Source organism: Cyanistes caeruleus, chromosome 3, assembly GCF_971803275.1.
Source record: "Cyanistes caeruleus chromosome 3, bCyaCae1.hap1.1, whole genome shotgun sequence".
Classification (NCBI taxonomy): domain Eukaryota; kingdom Metazoa; phylum Chordata; class Aves; order Passeriformes; family Paridae; genus Cyanistes; species Cyanistes caeruleus.
Window position 1 is genome coordinate 53,840,437 of NC_141703.1, and position 15,069 is coordinate 53,855,505.

Below are 15,069 nucleotides of genomic sequence, written 5' to 3' on the forward strand. Positions count from 1 at the left end.
TTAAGTTAATTCACCTTATAGGTCACATTCCTTATTCTTCTTCATCTGCAAAAGTAACCATAATTTCCACTGAGTATGTGGTTAATTGTATAAGTTGTTTTCACAGAAGAAAAAGCCTGACTATGCTACTACTTATACACAAGCAGATCTATTTGTTTACTCTCTAAATAGTTAATGGACCTGTGTCTGTGCATGGTATACTTGAAAGCATTTTCACTTCTCTTTAGCAAGCAAAGCATAGTTTCAAACAGCAGAATATTTGATATTATCATTCCAGTGTCTTTTTAAAAATGTACTAATTTGTAAAGTTAAGAAACCTCACTCTAAGTTCAAGAGCTAAAAAATTATTTTCCAGTTGTTCTTTATATAACCCAAATCATCATTTAGATGCTGATTGCTAAGCTACATGGATTTTCTTCCTCAGAATGTCATGAGACCCAGCTGGTTTTATTACTCTACAGGTGGTGATGTTGCAGGTTTTCTATTTTAATCTTATCAATAAAACAGTGTTGTAAAGATAAAATAGTCAAAGTACTATTTATTTTTTTCTATTCAGATCCAAAATAAGTGCAAAAAACTGCAAAATTTTTAAATATGTCATATATAAATTTATGAAACTATTAATAAATTAGAGGTTTTAAGAAGCTCTAATAAAACCTCATATTTTTACATTTATATTTAATGACCACATTTCATGCAAAAATAGAATTAATCTGTTTTAACCAATATAATTAAGCTGTTTTTCCTTCTGTATAGCCAATAGAGAAGAATTAGCAATTCTATGATTTGATGTAGTTCTTAAGTGGACAGAACAGCCTCTTTAAAGTCTTTCTCTTTTTCTCCTTTAGCATCATACTAAATCCCAGCTTTTCTGATGTAGATTCATTGGTATGCCGATTTTAAAGCAAAGATAGCAACTAATGTATTAAAAAAAAAGTTCTGTTCCTTTTAAAGCTACCATGAAGCCCAACTGTGGCAGATCAGCAGATGACATAACACAGACAGATGATTAGAACATGAAGCAGTAAGTATTCTTTGGTTATATGCTTGTGTGTTTATTCCTATACTTTGATAAAGTTAGCATCAAGACACTAACTCTAGAAGACTTAAAACATCAAAGATATGTTTGAATTACAGTGAAAATAGACACATCATCTGAAATGTAAAGTTACTTTAAGAACAAAACTCCAATTTATCAAGTTATTTAGTAGTAGTCTCTTTCTGTCAAAAATTTATGACACTCTTTTATATAAATACTTGCAGCTGTTGAATATGTCATCTATATGCTGTGAGTAAGCTTAAAACACATAGCAACTTAACCCAAATTTTACAAAATGAAAAGACTTCATAAGATAATAGAACAAATGAAAAATACCAGAAAATAGCACTGCTTTTTCTGACATGAGCCTCATGATCTTGATGAGAAGGCTAAATCAAGAACATGTGAGGCACAGATTGAATTATAAGGAAATGTAGTTCTGCTATTAGAAAAGCTTTGGGACACATCTATTTTAGGACATATAATACAGAGTAAAATGTCTCCCTTGGAGTTCTAGAATGAAACACGCTCTAAAACCTCTGTAATCAAAACTGAAAAGGCTATGATGGAGTTACACTATTTTTTAAAAATCCTTTTAATCTATAACTGTGCTATTTTGTTGCCTGAGGCTATCTTGAACTGTTCTTAAATTACTTCTTTTTAATTGGCTATAGTAGTTGATGTCATTTTCTAAATGGCAGGATCTAGGAACAAATAATGCTTTTGATTCACTGTTTATCTTCATGATAATGGGCAGACATTAATAAGAAAGACTGTTACTTGTATTCAACAAATGTCTGCTTTCATTTTTATTCCTTGCAGGAAGATAAATCTAATATTTAGACAGTTCTTAATAAGACTCCTCTTATGGCTTTTATTTGCCCTGGGGACCAGAAGAGGAGGTTGTAATTTCCCATTGACTATTATCTGCCATTAAGGTCCTTCTGTTTTGCAGTATTTGTAGGTAGAAATGAAATTTGTCATGTTTGTTTGGTTCTTTTGTTTGGTATTTTTTCCCCCTTGCAGCTTGGTATTTTGCAATATATTTATAAAGCTTCCTGTGTTTTGAGTCTGTTCACATGATCTATAAAAGTCAATAAAATACTCTACAGGAAATTAAATCACAGATAATTCCATTAAAATAAGCATTGCATTTGAGAGAAAATTCTGAAAAAGTCAGACTGTTTCATGGAAACCATAGTCTTGCTGAGAAAAACCCCACAAATTATCTTCAGAAATCTAAAAGTCAAATGTGCAGATTTGATGCAGTCTCTCCAGAATTTTGTAGTAAAGAGAAGAAGGAACCTCCACAGAAGCACCTCTCATTTAAAAAATATGAGTCCATTGGCTAAAAATCTGCCAGGGACTATAAAGCAAAGTTAGACCTATAATTTCTATACAACTAAAATTGAGTCCAATTTTGTTTATTCATGGTGTTAAATTATTTTCACAACTATAAGCCATGACTATGAAAGATGGAGTTAGGAATCCATCATCAGAACACAGAATTTGAGAGCTGTAACCCAAGATAAGGCCTGTACTTTTTTTCATATGGGACTTCTTCAGCAACGAGTTGAGGGAAACAGCTTGAAGATAAAGGCATATCTTTTCAGGTTGACAAGGTGCATGGTTTGTTGAATATTTGATATTTCAATTGATTTTTCCTTTCTAAATGAGAAAAACGCTGATCTGCTACCCAGCTTTTTAAGTTCAACAACTTTATTTCTTTAGTAAAACTTGTGTGTCTTCAGCAAGCAGAATCACAATTAATCAGATCAGTGCTCATGAACAGATTTGTGGCCTTAGAAAAAGGATGTGTAGTTTATACTGGAATGAGTGCCCATGCTAGTTTCTACCACACGTTCAAGATAATGTGCAAGAAGTCAACAAAACAGATGCCTGTACTATAACAAAACATTATATTTTACATGCTCTACAGATAAGAATGAGTTTGGGAATGCTCTTGTGAGTAGATGTAAATGTAACTATTATACTTAATGTTTAGGGGTTTTCCTTAAAGGATGTTGTTTTTCATAAGTCACACTCCTTGTACTATCATTTGTTTGATCAAAATTAGCTGAATTCCTGTGAGCACAAGAAAGAGATGAACAAAGCATAAAAATTATGTGTGTGAAAACTCAAAGTGCTGCTCTTAAATGGATGAAAGTGTTTCATTAGTATAAGCTAAAGAGATATTATTTTTTTCTTCCTTGGATATTGTATTTTAAATTAAATGCTAGGGTTTTGCCTTGCAGTTGAAAGTTACTTTTTTATTAAGAAAAAGGTGTACTAGGGCTTCTTTTGCACTAAGAACAACCCTGTAATGCAGCCTTAAATTGAAGACTCTTTCTTAAAAACAGAAGTATTATTCCTCATAATGTCTGATATCTGCCATAAACAGAGTTCAAGAAACTGGGTATGATTAAGTAATCTTGCATTGAAGTGAGATTTCTGAACAAAACAAGTGGCAAAGCAGTTCTATGAAAACTAGTATGTTAAAATTCAAAACACAGCTTTCTTTGCCAATTCCAGTTATATTCCAGTTTTGTAATATTTATTACATAAATAATGTATATAATGTGTGTTTATCTATATTATTATTATTATTATATAATATTTAATATTTAGAGGTAAAGTGGAATCCCTTTTATGGACTCTTCAAATTTATACAAATCTTCTATTTTTGAAATACGTGTATTTTAAATATATAAAAAATCTTTAAGAAAATGATGTTTACATGACTGTCATAATGCAAACCTCAACGACATTTTCAGATTATGTGTTTCAGTCTCCGTGTTTTCTTTTTTTTTTTTTGGAAGAGAATTTAATTTCTAGCTCTTGCAATTCAAAAGGAAATATTCTGAGTCAAAGGTAAAACAGCTAACAACCTTAAGCCAGCCTTGATTAAAAGGAAGTATCTTAACAAAGAATTAGCATCTTGCTTTTTTCAGATTTATTTTAAATCACTGGTGTGTAGAACTTGTGCTCCAGTTAAACACAAGAGCCATAGAAATAGTGCTAAGATATTTTTCCTCTATTATTTTTCAATTGCAAAAATGGATTTACTTGAATTTCACACTGCAAGGTACTTCGACCTTTGTGCTTCTTAAAATCAAGGTTAAGAAAGAATTTCCTAACACATTTTGCTAAGAACCAGATCCAGTGTATCTGTTTGCAGTTGCATATGTGGTTCCCCAGAACCCCTTTATTTAGCTATCTTCATTGTTGCCAATAGATTTCTTGAATATCTGAAGCAATCTTAAATATCTGCATCCAATTTTTTCTCTCTACAGAATTGACAGACTCATAGAGTGCTCTATCAAATTTGCTTTTTTCCCCAACTCTTATCTATATGTTCATGTCAAAGGGTCACACATGTATGTACAAACGAGGGAAAGAAACCCTTTGCTCCTCTGTGAGATCTGCTGACTGATACATGGAACAAGGTTCCTGGACTTCTCTTTGTAATATAAACCACAGTGCTAGAGATCAAAGAACTCTTCATAAAAACATATTTCATGATAGGTATATATTGGGATTGTGTGGTAAGGGTTTGGTTGGTTTTTACTCTTTATTTGGGGGGTAGATGGGGAGAGGAGGGTGGCGCACTACAAGAGTGACTTCTGTAAGAAGCTGCTTGAAACTTCCACCATGCCAGCCAGAGCCAAAGCCAGCTGGCTCTGAGATGGACCTGCTGCTGGCCAAGATGAACTCATCAGCAGCAGTGGCAGCAAAAGATTTAAAAGGGGGGAAAAGAGCACTGTGCAAGACCAATTGAAGCTGGAGAGAAGAAGGAGAATATATGAGAAAAATAACCCTGTAAACACCCAGGCCAGTGAAGGAGAGTGGGAAGAAGTGCTCCAGATACAGGAGCAGAGATTCCCCTGCAGCCTATAGTAAAGACCATGGTGAACAGAGATGTTCCCCTGCCAAATTCTGAGCTATACAGAATCCGAAAATAAGAAACCTCACATGCACACATATAAATTATGGCTTAGGATTCTAGGGTCACACAAGGAATACACATATATATATAGTATATAATAATATACTATAGTGTGTGGATGTAGACAGCTTTCTTGGAAAAAGGACAGCATCAGGTACTATGAACCTTCCAATTCACCTAGTGTACAGGAATGTCCAGAGTCTTCAGCCTGCTTTTTTTTTTTTTTTAAACCCTTGTAAGAAAATGTTTATTGGCCTCTCATTATTCACAAGACATATAAATATTCCTGGGCTTTTGATTTACTTTCATAAAAGATTATCACAAAATATTGTTCCATGTAACACTTTTGAACACTAAAATGTGGTGCCAATATTAAATATTTAACACAATTTTTCACTCTGCAAAGAGAAGGACTATATAAACTGAGATTGCCATCCAGTTTATTGTATGGCATCCTCCCTGGTAGGTAGGGTAGTGAACACCTAGAATATTCAAGTCTAAAAAATAACTCCTTAGTAACTTCTTTATCTGATAGACAACTTTGATTATTACAGTTAACCTTTTGATCAACAGATTCTTCTTCTAAAATCTCTTTGATACTCTACAAAATTATTCCTGTCAGAATAGAAACTTAACCCAGAGACATTATCACATGGTTTCAGGACGAGTGACTAGAGATTATATTGTTTGCCATAGGCATATGATATTACTGTTTACTCAGGGGTTTTGTATGATCAAAGTTAGGGAAGTCAAAGCTGAATTACCAAATATTTTACCATGTTTTATATATGTGCACAAAATCATTACTTTCCTGCAGAATTTCTTTTAAATCTTGAAACTAGACTACATCCCTGAGCTGGTCATAGCAGCATCATTACTAAGTTATTCCAGGATGATGTATTTTATTTCAAGCTTCTTATCTTCTTAAAAACTTCCCACTCTACATACAGTATAAATTAATAGGTTAAATAAAAAAAAGAAAATATTACTATCTTTAATTACAATGTATGTTCCATTTAAAGCTCTGGAAAAGAACCAATACTTGGGATTTATTTTGACTTGTAATGATGTTACGTACTAACAACATGAGAGTACAATTTATGAATCCAATTGTTTAGATGTAATATCAATAGTCAGTTTACACTGAAACATTGTCTGGTTTATAAAGAACAGCACAGAAATAAGCTACAGTATCTATGTTTTTATTGTGTTAAACTCAGTTTCTACAAAGAGACTTGCACATCTAAACAATAACATAGTCACTGAAGACAATAATGTTTAAAGACTGGATTCACTTTGCCTAGCTCTCACCCTACTTGGTATACTGTATGCATGCTATTACAGTGACAGAGGCTGACAGGCAGCTTTTATGAGTTTACATCTTTCCTCCCTCCTCCATATCACTTTTCACTACCATAATTCTGCTAAGATTTCCACTTTAAATAAAATTATTAATTTAATCTGGATAATTTACTATAATTTTACTTCCAGAGTTAAGATGGTGATGAACTGAAGCAGTAAAATTTAAAAATCTCTTTAATCTGGAATGTTTAAAATATCTTCTGACATTCAAAAATAAGACAGCCTAAGCAACAATTCAGTTTTCTGAATAATAAACACACCTGGGATAAGATGTGACACTCAAATCTGCCTAAAATTATCCTTGGTGCTTAGCTTCATTTGTCTGTACACTGGAGAGGCATCTGTTATGATACCAGGAACTGATACCCACTTGTATTTAAGTTTTGATTATGATTTATGGTTAGCCAACATTTTTTTGTGGGTTCAGATAGAGAACAAGCAAAGACTGACTCTAGCAAATGGTTAGGATAATTGATTAAAAGAGAAAATATTTAGACAATATAGAAGATTTAGAGAATAGATTTAATTTTGACATTTTATACAGTGTTCCCTAACAGAAAAAAATAGTGGCAAAAACATATCTACATTTCAAGGAATTAACTATAAAATCACAATTTGGTCATCACAATAAAAACTCTAAAGTGTTAGCTTGAAATGGTATTTTGAGATTGGGGTGTTTTAGCTAGTTAGTTAAATATGTATGTTCATATATCCATGATTGTTTGAATCACCTCTGGGAATTATGCCCACAAATGGCTCACATGAAGGTAAAAGGAATTTATGGCATGAGTGTCAGCCTCAGTCACACTATGCTGAGATGTGGATTTCAGAAGTGCAGGGTAAGGTAATGAAAGCTATCTTCTGACTGGTAGATTGTTAATACTGCAGGTTACAGCATCAGAAGTTGAGTAGAATGTGGAGTCCATGTTACGGATCTGTTTCATCATTTTTATTTAGTAGAAAGAAGAATTAAGATATGTCAGTAACATCCCACTTCCATTCTCTAGCATATTTTTACAGAGACCTTGAATTTTATGCTTAGAGTCCATTTCAACTGGAGAGTCAGAAAGCATATGCATCCCTGATAATCCACATTCTAGTAGTTAACTTTTCTTCTTAGCCTGAGGAAACTGCTTTTTCAAACTATTTAACCTGAAACCTGCTTAAAGCCTATATATTTGACCTCCACAGTAAATATTCTGCAGGTAAGTAGGTTTAATGATCAAAAATCAGACAGCAACAATGCTTTTGTTATGATTATATGTGTTCGCACTGACAGCAATTCTGTTCATCAGTGATGTAGTTAGTTATTAGATACTGGAATACCTCTTCTCTGCAAACCAAGAGGCTACAAGTGAGAGCAGTCAGCACAGACTATCTAGAAAGCTTTCAGGGAGTCAATAGAGGAAAAGCTGCATGTTCAGCCTTTGCTGAACATGTAACATAACTTCCTGTGTCCTGGATCATCAGAAAATTTAAGACACAAGGAAGCAAAAGAGGTTTAGAGATAAAACCTAGATTTTTCTGAATTTGTATCCTGAACTCAGTTTCTAACTCTGTTTTAATTGGGATTAGGTTTTCAACAGCTATGTCAAATTTCTTATGTAACTTTTTTATCTGATGTTTTTCAAAACCCAACACTGTAACATAAAATGTCTTTCGTTCTATAATCAAGAATGTTGAGAATTTATTTCATTGTAGAAAAGTCTTTACATCATATGTAAATTAGAAAAAATAAATAAATAAATAATTTTAATTGAAAACTTTGTGATTTTAATTGAAGACGTAGTGATTTTATTCTGTTACAGTTACTTTCTATCTCCCACTAAATGGAAATAAGAGATGTGAGTGCTAAAAATATTTCTTTCTACATTTCCAGAATTTTAACAGTAGCATGCTAATGTTGCTATTTACAAGAAGGTAATTCAATTTCCCCAAATATCTGCTTTTACACCTTGGTACAATTTATTAACTTTTGTCTCTGTTTACAGTAACAATTCTCAAAGGTGCTTCTGATCTTCTGTCACGAGAGAGCAAAAGGTAAACTTGGTGATTAACCTTTCTCCATTCCATCTGAGTGGGATGATTCTTTTTTCTTGCACTGTAATAATTTCCTTAGATACCACTCATTACTTATGACCAAAGAATGATGTTCGGATGTCATATGGTGATGTTGTTACAGGATAGCTCTGCATGCAAAAATCAAAATCAATGATAATAGTCTGGAGCTGTCTTTATGTGGTGTTACCGGAATTGTCCGCTATTTTCCTATCTTTGTTTTACTCATTTCTTAGAGAAACAAAATGTTTTCCTGCGACTCCTTGCTAACAAACTTCATGTAAAGCAAGCTCTATGTACCTAGTCACATATACAGCAGGTTATTAAGTCTTACTAAGGGAGAAGAAGGATGCTTACCATAGTTTAGTGTAAGCAGATGATAAGAAAACCTTCAGGAATATGTACATTACTAGGAGAAGCTACAATAAAAAGTTTTGATCCTGTATTAAACTCTGTGATTGCATTTGTGTCTTCTTTCTAAGTGGTTCCTTGACTTAGTGAACTGTCTTGCACCAGTTTACTGACCAAAGAAGAACTATCAGAAATAAGTTAGTATGACACACTGGACCTTAAAGCCATAGAAGTTTAGAATAAATAGATTTCCCAGAGATCAACAATTTTAATAACAGTAGTGTGCATGTATTTATACAGATAGAACCATGAATACATGGTTTCCATATTATTTTATTAAATAATAAAAACTTCTATGAATTAGTATCTCTCATCAAGTACTAATGCACATGAGTAAGATCCCACTGAGGCTTCTCTAATCCAGGCTGAGCTGTTCCACCTCATCAGCATTCCCTCATATGTAATGCTCCAGACCCTTCACCGTCTCCATATGCTGGATTAGCTCTCTGTTATGTCCGTATCTGTTGTACTGAGGAACCTAAAACTGGATCATCTCCCTGCTGTCAGCATTCCTACTGTGCAGCCAATGAGACTGTTGATCTTGGCAGTGTGGGCATGCTGCTGGATCCTGGTCAGCTTGCTATCCAACCCTTGGGTCCCCTCTGCACAGTTAATTTCCAGCCAGCTAGGCCCCAGCATGAACTTGGTACAAGGCTTTGTATATCCCTTCATGAGGTTCCTATCCACCAAGTTCTCTATTTTGTTGAGGTTTGTCTGAATAGGGGCATATCCATCTGTTGTATCAACTACTCCTACCACATTTGTATTATCTCTGAACTGTCTGAGGATGCTCTCTTCATTCATTTTTGAGCCCTGGGGTGGACCACTGGTGATTTGGCTCCAGCTGAGAATTGTGACCAACTTTACAGTTCCCATCACTACCTATTTATATAATCCAACTTATTTATCTCCCTTAACCCAAATCACTTATTAACCTATTTGGTAATTACCATACGATTCCTAAAAAAATATAATAAACTGTTTGGGTATCCAACAAAGTTATCTGTGAAGACATAATATGAATGAAACTGATATTATTATGGGGTAAATATCTGCAATACCTGAGAACTAAAAAGGAAATGTAAAGGAATAAAATAACTTTAAAGTTAGAAGAAGTCTTTCTGAATTACAGGAAGGCATTTTAGGAAAAAATCTGTTTAAAAAGGTAGAAAATCATTAGAAAATTATAGTCCCAAATTACAGTGATAAAAGTTCAGAGTGATATAACTGATAAAATGCAAATACAAGGAACATAAGGCCCAAAACTTATTTGGCACAGTTAGGTTAGCAAAAAAAAATTTTTTTTTTTTTTTTGTTATATAGTCACATCTCTCTTCTTTTAAGAAACCTCTTTTCCAGGAGTTCCAAGAGAAGTGCTACTGCGCTCCGCAAATTATACCTGCATAGTAGACTTCCCACTAGTAATCCCATAAATGCAGAGAGAAATTCTTAACTGTATACCCAGGATGTGATTTTGTACATATTTTTTCTTCTCCCAGCCAGAATAGCCTCTAATCTGAATTTAAAGCTGAGAGAAACTTGAAAATGTTTCATGCATATTTGGGATTCCAAGCCTAAAAAAATAGAATAAATATAAATTTGAAGAGATAGTCATCAGTAACCCTGAGAAGCAAGAAATGAGTAAGTTTTTTAGGAATATATTTCTAAAGGAATGTGAGAAATATCATAGGATTGATGTAATGACTTCATTTCACTTTAAATAATACCATTACTGCCTATGACTTCATTGGTCAATGAAAGGGAAAAAGAAGCTGTGGTGTGATGATACCATGGTTGAAACACAGCTCCAAATCACAAGGTTTAGAGTATCACAGAATCACAGAATAAGCTGAGTTAGAAGGGACCCATCAATTTTAAATATTGTCAATATATGAACTACCTGTGAGCTGAATAACTCTCCAGACCCCTCTAGCTATATTGACCAGGTGTCCACAGATTACACTGACAGCTTAGAATTTCAATGTTTTTACTCCACATATGCTCCATGCACACAAATACAATAAAGCAAATACGTGTCAGCTGAGATTAGGAGTTAAATGGCCAGTGGAAGAATGGCTGAAAGAGCTTTGAGACTGCTGAGGTGTCATAACAGCTGGGTTGCACAGTTAAAAGAAAACCAAAAATCCCCAGAAGTTTTGCTGATTTTGTGATACCAATGATCTACTTGATTCCCTTTATACTAAGAGTTGTTTTGTTTGTTTTATTTAAAGAAGTGGGGCTTTTTTCTGATATACACATGGATAGTGTCAGAAAATGCAGCTCTGCCTTCAGCAGCTGAACAGTTTTTCAAGCCATCCTGCATCAAGCTGATGTGAACTGACACTACTTACACCCAGGTGTCATTGTCTAACATCCCTCTTGACAAAAAAATACGGCTTGACAGATCTTATTTTTCTGTTTCACCTCTCCATGCAGTGTTCTTTCACTTTGCAGGAAATGTTAGAGGACTATTTTTTTAGTATACAAAGAAGTTCATGTAAATGAAATCCTCCTGTGTGCCTGCAGATCCTCATGATTTCTACACATAGACTCATTTGTTGTCCACAGATACTTCCCAGTCCTTCTGTAATTTTCTCTGTGATGCTCTTCACTATCTTTCAACTTTGAAAAATTATGGGAATTTGATTTTTTGTGTAATATAATTTCTACATGATGTCTAATCTACATATTAGAGATATATGATGTCTAATACAATTTCTACATTCCATCTACATGACGGAATTAAGGGCTCAGAAACAGCTGATTAATTGATAATTCTGGCAAATTAAGGATTTAATATATGACTGAAAAACTTCAAATTTCACTGTCAATAAATATAAAGCTGAAGCCTACCAAAATTTTATTTCTAATAAGAGTTATAAATTACATGTAAGGATTGAATGAATTCATAAGCATGTTTTGTTTTGTTGTTTAATTACAGATTTACCAATTCAAACTCTATGTGCTCTATCAACAGTTGATCAACAGCAACAAATACTGGATAATAGGCTCCTGATATTATACAAAGTAACTCGTTCTGCTGCTTCTGGTGGACAAGCTAGGAACCTAAAAAATGGCAAAGGAAGTACTTTAATATATTGGTCATGAAGTGCACAGCAGTAAAACAGCATAGTTTTGTACAATGCAGAAGAGAAGGAAACAATTTAATAGAAGAATGGTTCCCTGGGTGGAGCATGAATTTAATGTTTGGGTGACCAGTCTTTAAATCTGTACTCTCTTTATTTAATGCATTGCATAAAATTGTCCTAAAGAATATACTAAACTGGGAGAAAAATAATTTTAAAAAGTAATAAAAAAAAAAACAAAGGAAAAATTGTATTGTACTGATATGAAATCAATAAGAAAATCTATGGTTGAACATATGGAGGTGGTATACAGCCATCAAGGGAGGCATGACACAACACTGATATAAAAATACCACAAAGTAATCCTGTTAATGTCTATGGTCCTTCTATTCTCTGAGCATGCAGAGCATAATAAAAAGAGCAATGTGCCCTATGTGCACTTCAGACATTAAAGGAACATGAGATACAGGTTGTGGTCAGTCAGTGAAGAAGGGCAGAAATGGGCTGCATTCATGCAATTGATGACAGTAATGTGACAAGAACCAGTGGAGAGGTAGAAAGACCTGAACTGTCAGTGACAATAACTATGCAGAGCTGAAATTCCTAAATATATTGTGACATCTTAACAGCATCATAACAAAGTGTAGCAGACAAGTAGACACTATCAGAGACCATCAGAGACCTAATAGTTGAGACAGTAACAGCATGGCTCAGGGATGCACGTTTTGGTCACACCAAATGTAGCGGAAGCAGAGATCCGTGACACCTTGAACCACAGCTGTCAGTGATAACCCTATGGCACCAATGTCACAGCTACTTTAAAATATAAATGATATAAATTTTAAATATTAAGTACTGTATGTGCAGATGAAATAAAAAAGATGGAGCCAGATATGACAGTAGGTCAAGAGACATAAAATAAACATAAATTCTGATTAAAATAGGGGAAAAAAATTACCATGAGTACTAAAAAAAACTAGAACAAGTTACCCAGGAAATTTGTTCTGTGTCTTCCCTTGGAAGTAATCAAGACTTGACTGGACAAAATCTTGGATACCTTCAGCCAATTGGATCTATTTTGAGCAGGATTTGAAGTAAATATTCTCTGGATATTCCTCCCAAAATAAATTATTCTAGGTTTCTAATATTAAGTAGTCCAGATTTCTCTATGGTGGTGCTTTTGTAGCTGTAATGATCAAAGCACTTAATAAAACAAACTTTGTTGAAACACATAGCACCTCTTGGCAAAAGGGGGAAGTATCCAAGCATTGAAGAGCACAAAATTTCTTAAAATTTGGGTTAATACACATTTTGGATGATTCATAAATATTTTATTTATTTTTAGTGATTAGGTATTCACACCGAATGTCCATAACTCTTCATTGCCTAATGGTAAATCATCAAGGAGGTGAATTAACCAGGTTCCAGCATTCATGGAAGTGAAAGAATTTCATGTCAAAAGTTCAATGTTTTTCTCCTCAGGTCTTGTTCTTCATGCAAGACAATGTTCATAAAAATGAATACATTATATGTTTAGTTCAGAATTTACATACCAAATCCTTTTGCCTTTACCAATGTTGTCTCTTTCTGTCCTTGTCCATCCATTTTAACTCAAAAAATCAGGAGTTGCCTGTAGAACATAAAATACTATATATAAAAAAAAAATGGACACATTGAAAGTAACTAGAAATATACAAACAATAGAATTTTTTACAAATAAGAGTCTTAAGATTTTCTTCCCTTTTATGCTAGTGGGGATAGAAAAGTAGAAAGCAGAGTTCCAACTGTGATTATTAAAATAAACACATATCACAAAAAGATGCACTTTACTTTGATTACTGTGAAGGAATAATGATTTTCCCGCCTTCTTTTTCATGACCTTTCTACTCATGTTAGATGTCATCCTGCCAAGCATGGACAAATCTTTCAAATAAAGAACATACATTACTTACAATTTATGTTCACTTTCTCTTTTTGTGATTTTTCATTGCTATTAAGATTGTTTTCCTGCAGATTCAACTATATCAATTTGCTTGTTGTTCCAAAGGTTCTTTGCCACGCATTTGTGGACATTTTTATGAATGCAGTACATATTTTTCCTTTTAAATTCAGTTTCGTATTTTATCTTTTATGATATATTAAACCTTTCTAGTCATATACATTAAAACATGTTTCATTCTTTCCCCTATGCTGATAAGACACTGACATCAGTCACAATTGCATGAAAACTTCAGCAGACCTAAAAATTAAAGAATTTTTATTTTTGGTCCAGTTTTAAAATCTGAATCTGTCCTAATAAAATGTGCAGATCATGATTTGTACTTCAGGTTTATCAATCCAGAACTGAAGGAGTTATATAGTTTAAGTATATTAATTTGAACACACATATTGACTAAAAGCCAATAAAACTTTTTTCCTATATAATTGTTCATCCATCCAGTCCAGATTATCAAAATAGAAAAATTAATATGAAAAATTATAAATCTCAATCCCACTATCCTCATGAACAAGTAAATAAGACCATGTTGTTACTATGAAATTAATATGCTATTTTGGAAGTAGTTGGTTAAAGACTGATGAATGTCTGATGAACCCTAAACTGAAAGGTTACGCTTGGAATAGTACAGCACAGGTGTTTCTTTCCTTGAAATTTTATTTGCTTTATTATAAGAAACAAAAATTATCTATGAATTTTAAATTTCCTTGATAAAAAATAAACAGTAAGATACAATATCTCTTTCTGTGTGTTCATTTAAAATAGATCACCATAAGTAGTACGGCTCTTCTTGATCTTTAGATATTCTGTTTATTTTTTTTTTTTTTAATATTTAGAGAGGCCTAAAGAAACACTTCAGAGGGATTTGTTCTCATTAAACTTTTTTATTGCCAGTGATCAATCACATTTCTTTTCCTATTACAATATTCTCTTTAACCTCTTAACAAGGATAGAAAGGAGATGGTCACAGCAAGATTTAACGATGGATTGGGCATAAAAAGGAGAGCTGAACTCTGTTAGCACGTATCTTCACATATGGTCTGAATTCAGATTATGAAAAAATTAATTTATACTGAAAAAAATTACCCTTAAAATAATTTTTTAAAAAAGATAAATTATGCTACTTGATCTTAGACACCTGAGGACCTCTTACAATCCAGCCAAAATTCAT

General features: G+C 33.3%; 1 long non-coding RNA gene across 1 annotated transcript in view; it reads right to left on the minus strand.

Annotated features, from left to right (window-relative positions):
* Nucleotides 1–11,729: 11,729 nt before the first annotated feature.
* Nucleotides 11,730–15,069, minus strand: part of LOC111932279 (uncharacterized) — a 40,716-nt gene continuing 37,376 nt past the window's right edge. The window contains exons 3-4 of the long non-coding RNA XR_002866070.2: nt 13,456–13,532; nt 11,730–11,882 (exon numbers count right to left, since the gene is read on the minus strand). This is a non-coding gene — a long non-coding RNA (uncharacterized LOC111932279). The remainder of the gene's footprint in view (nt 11,883–13,455; nt 13,533–15,069) is intronic.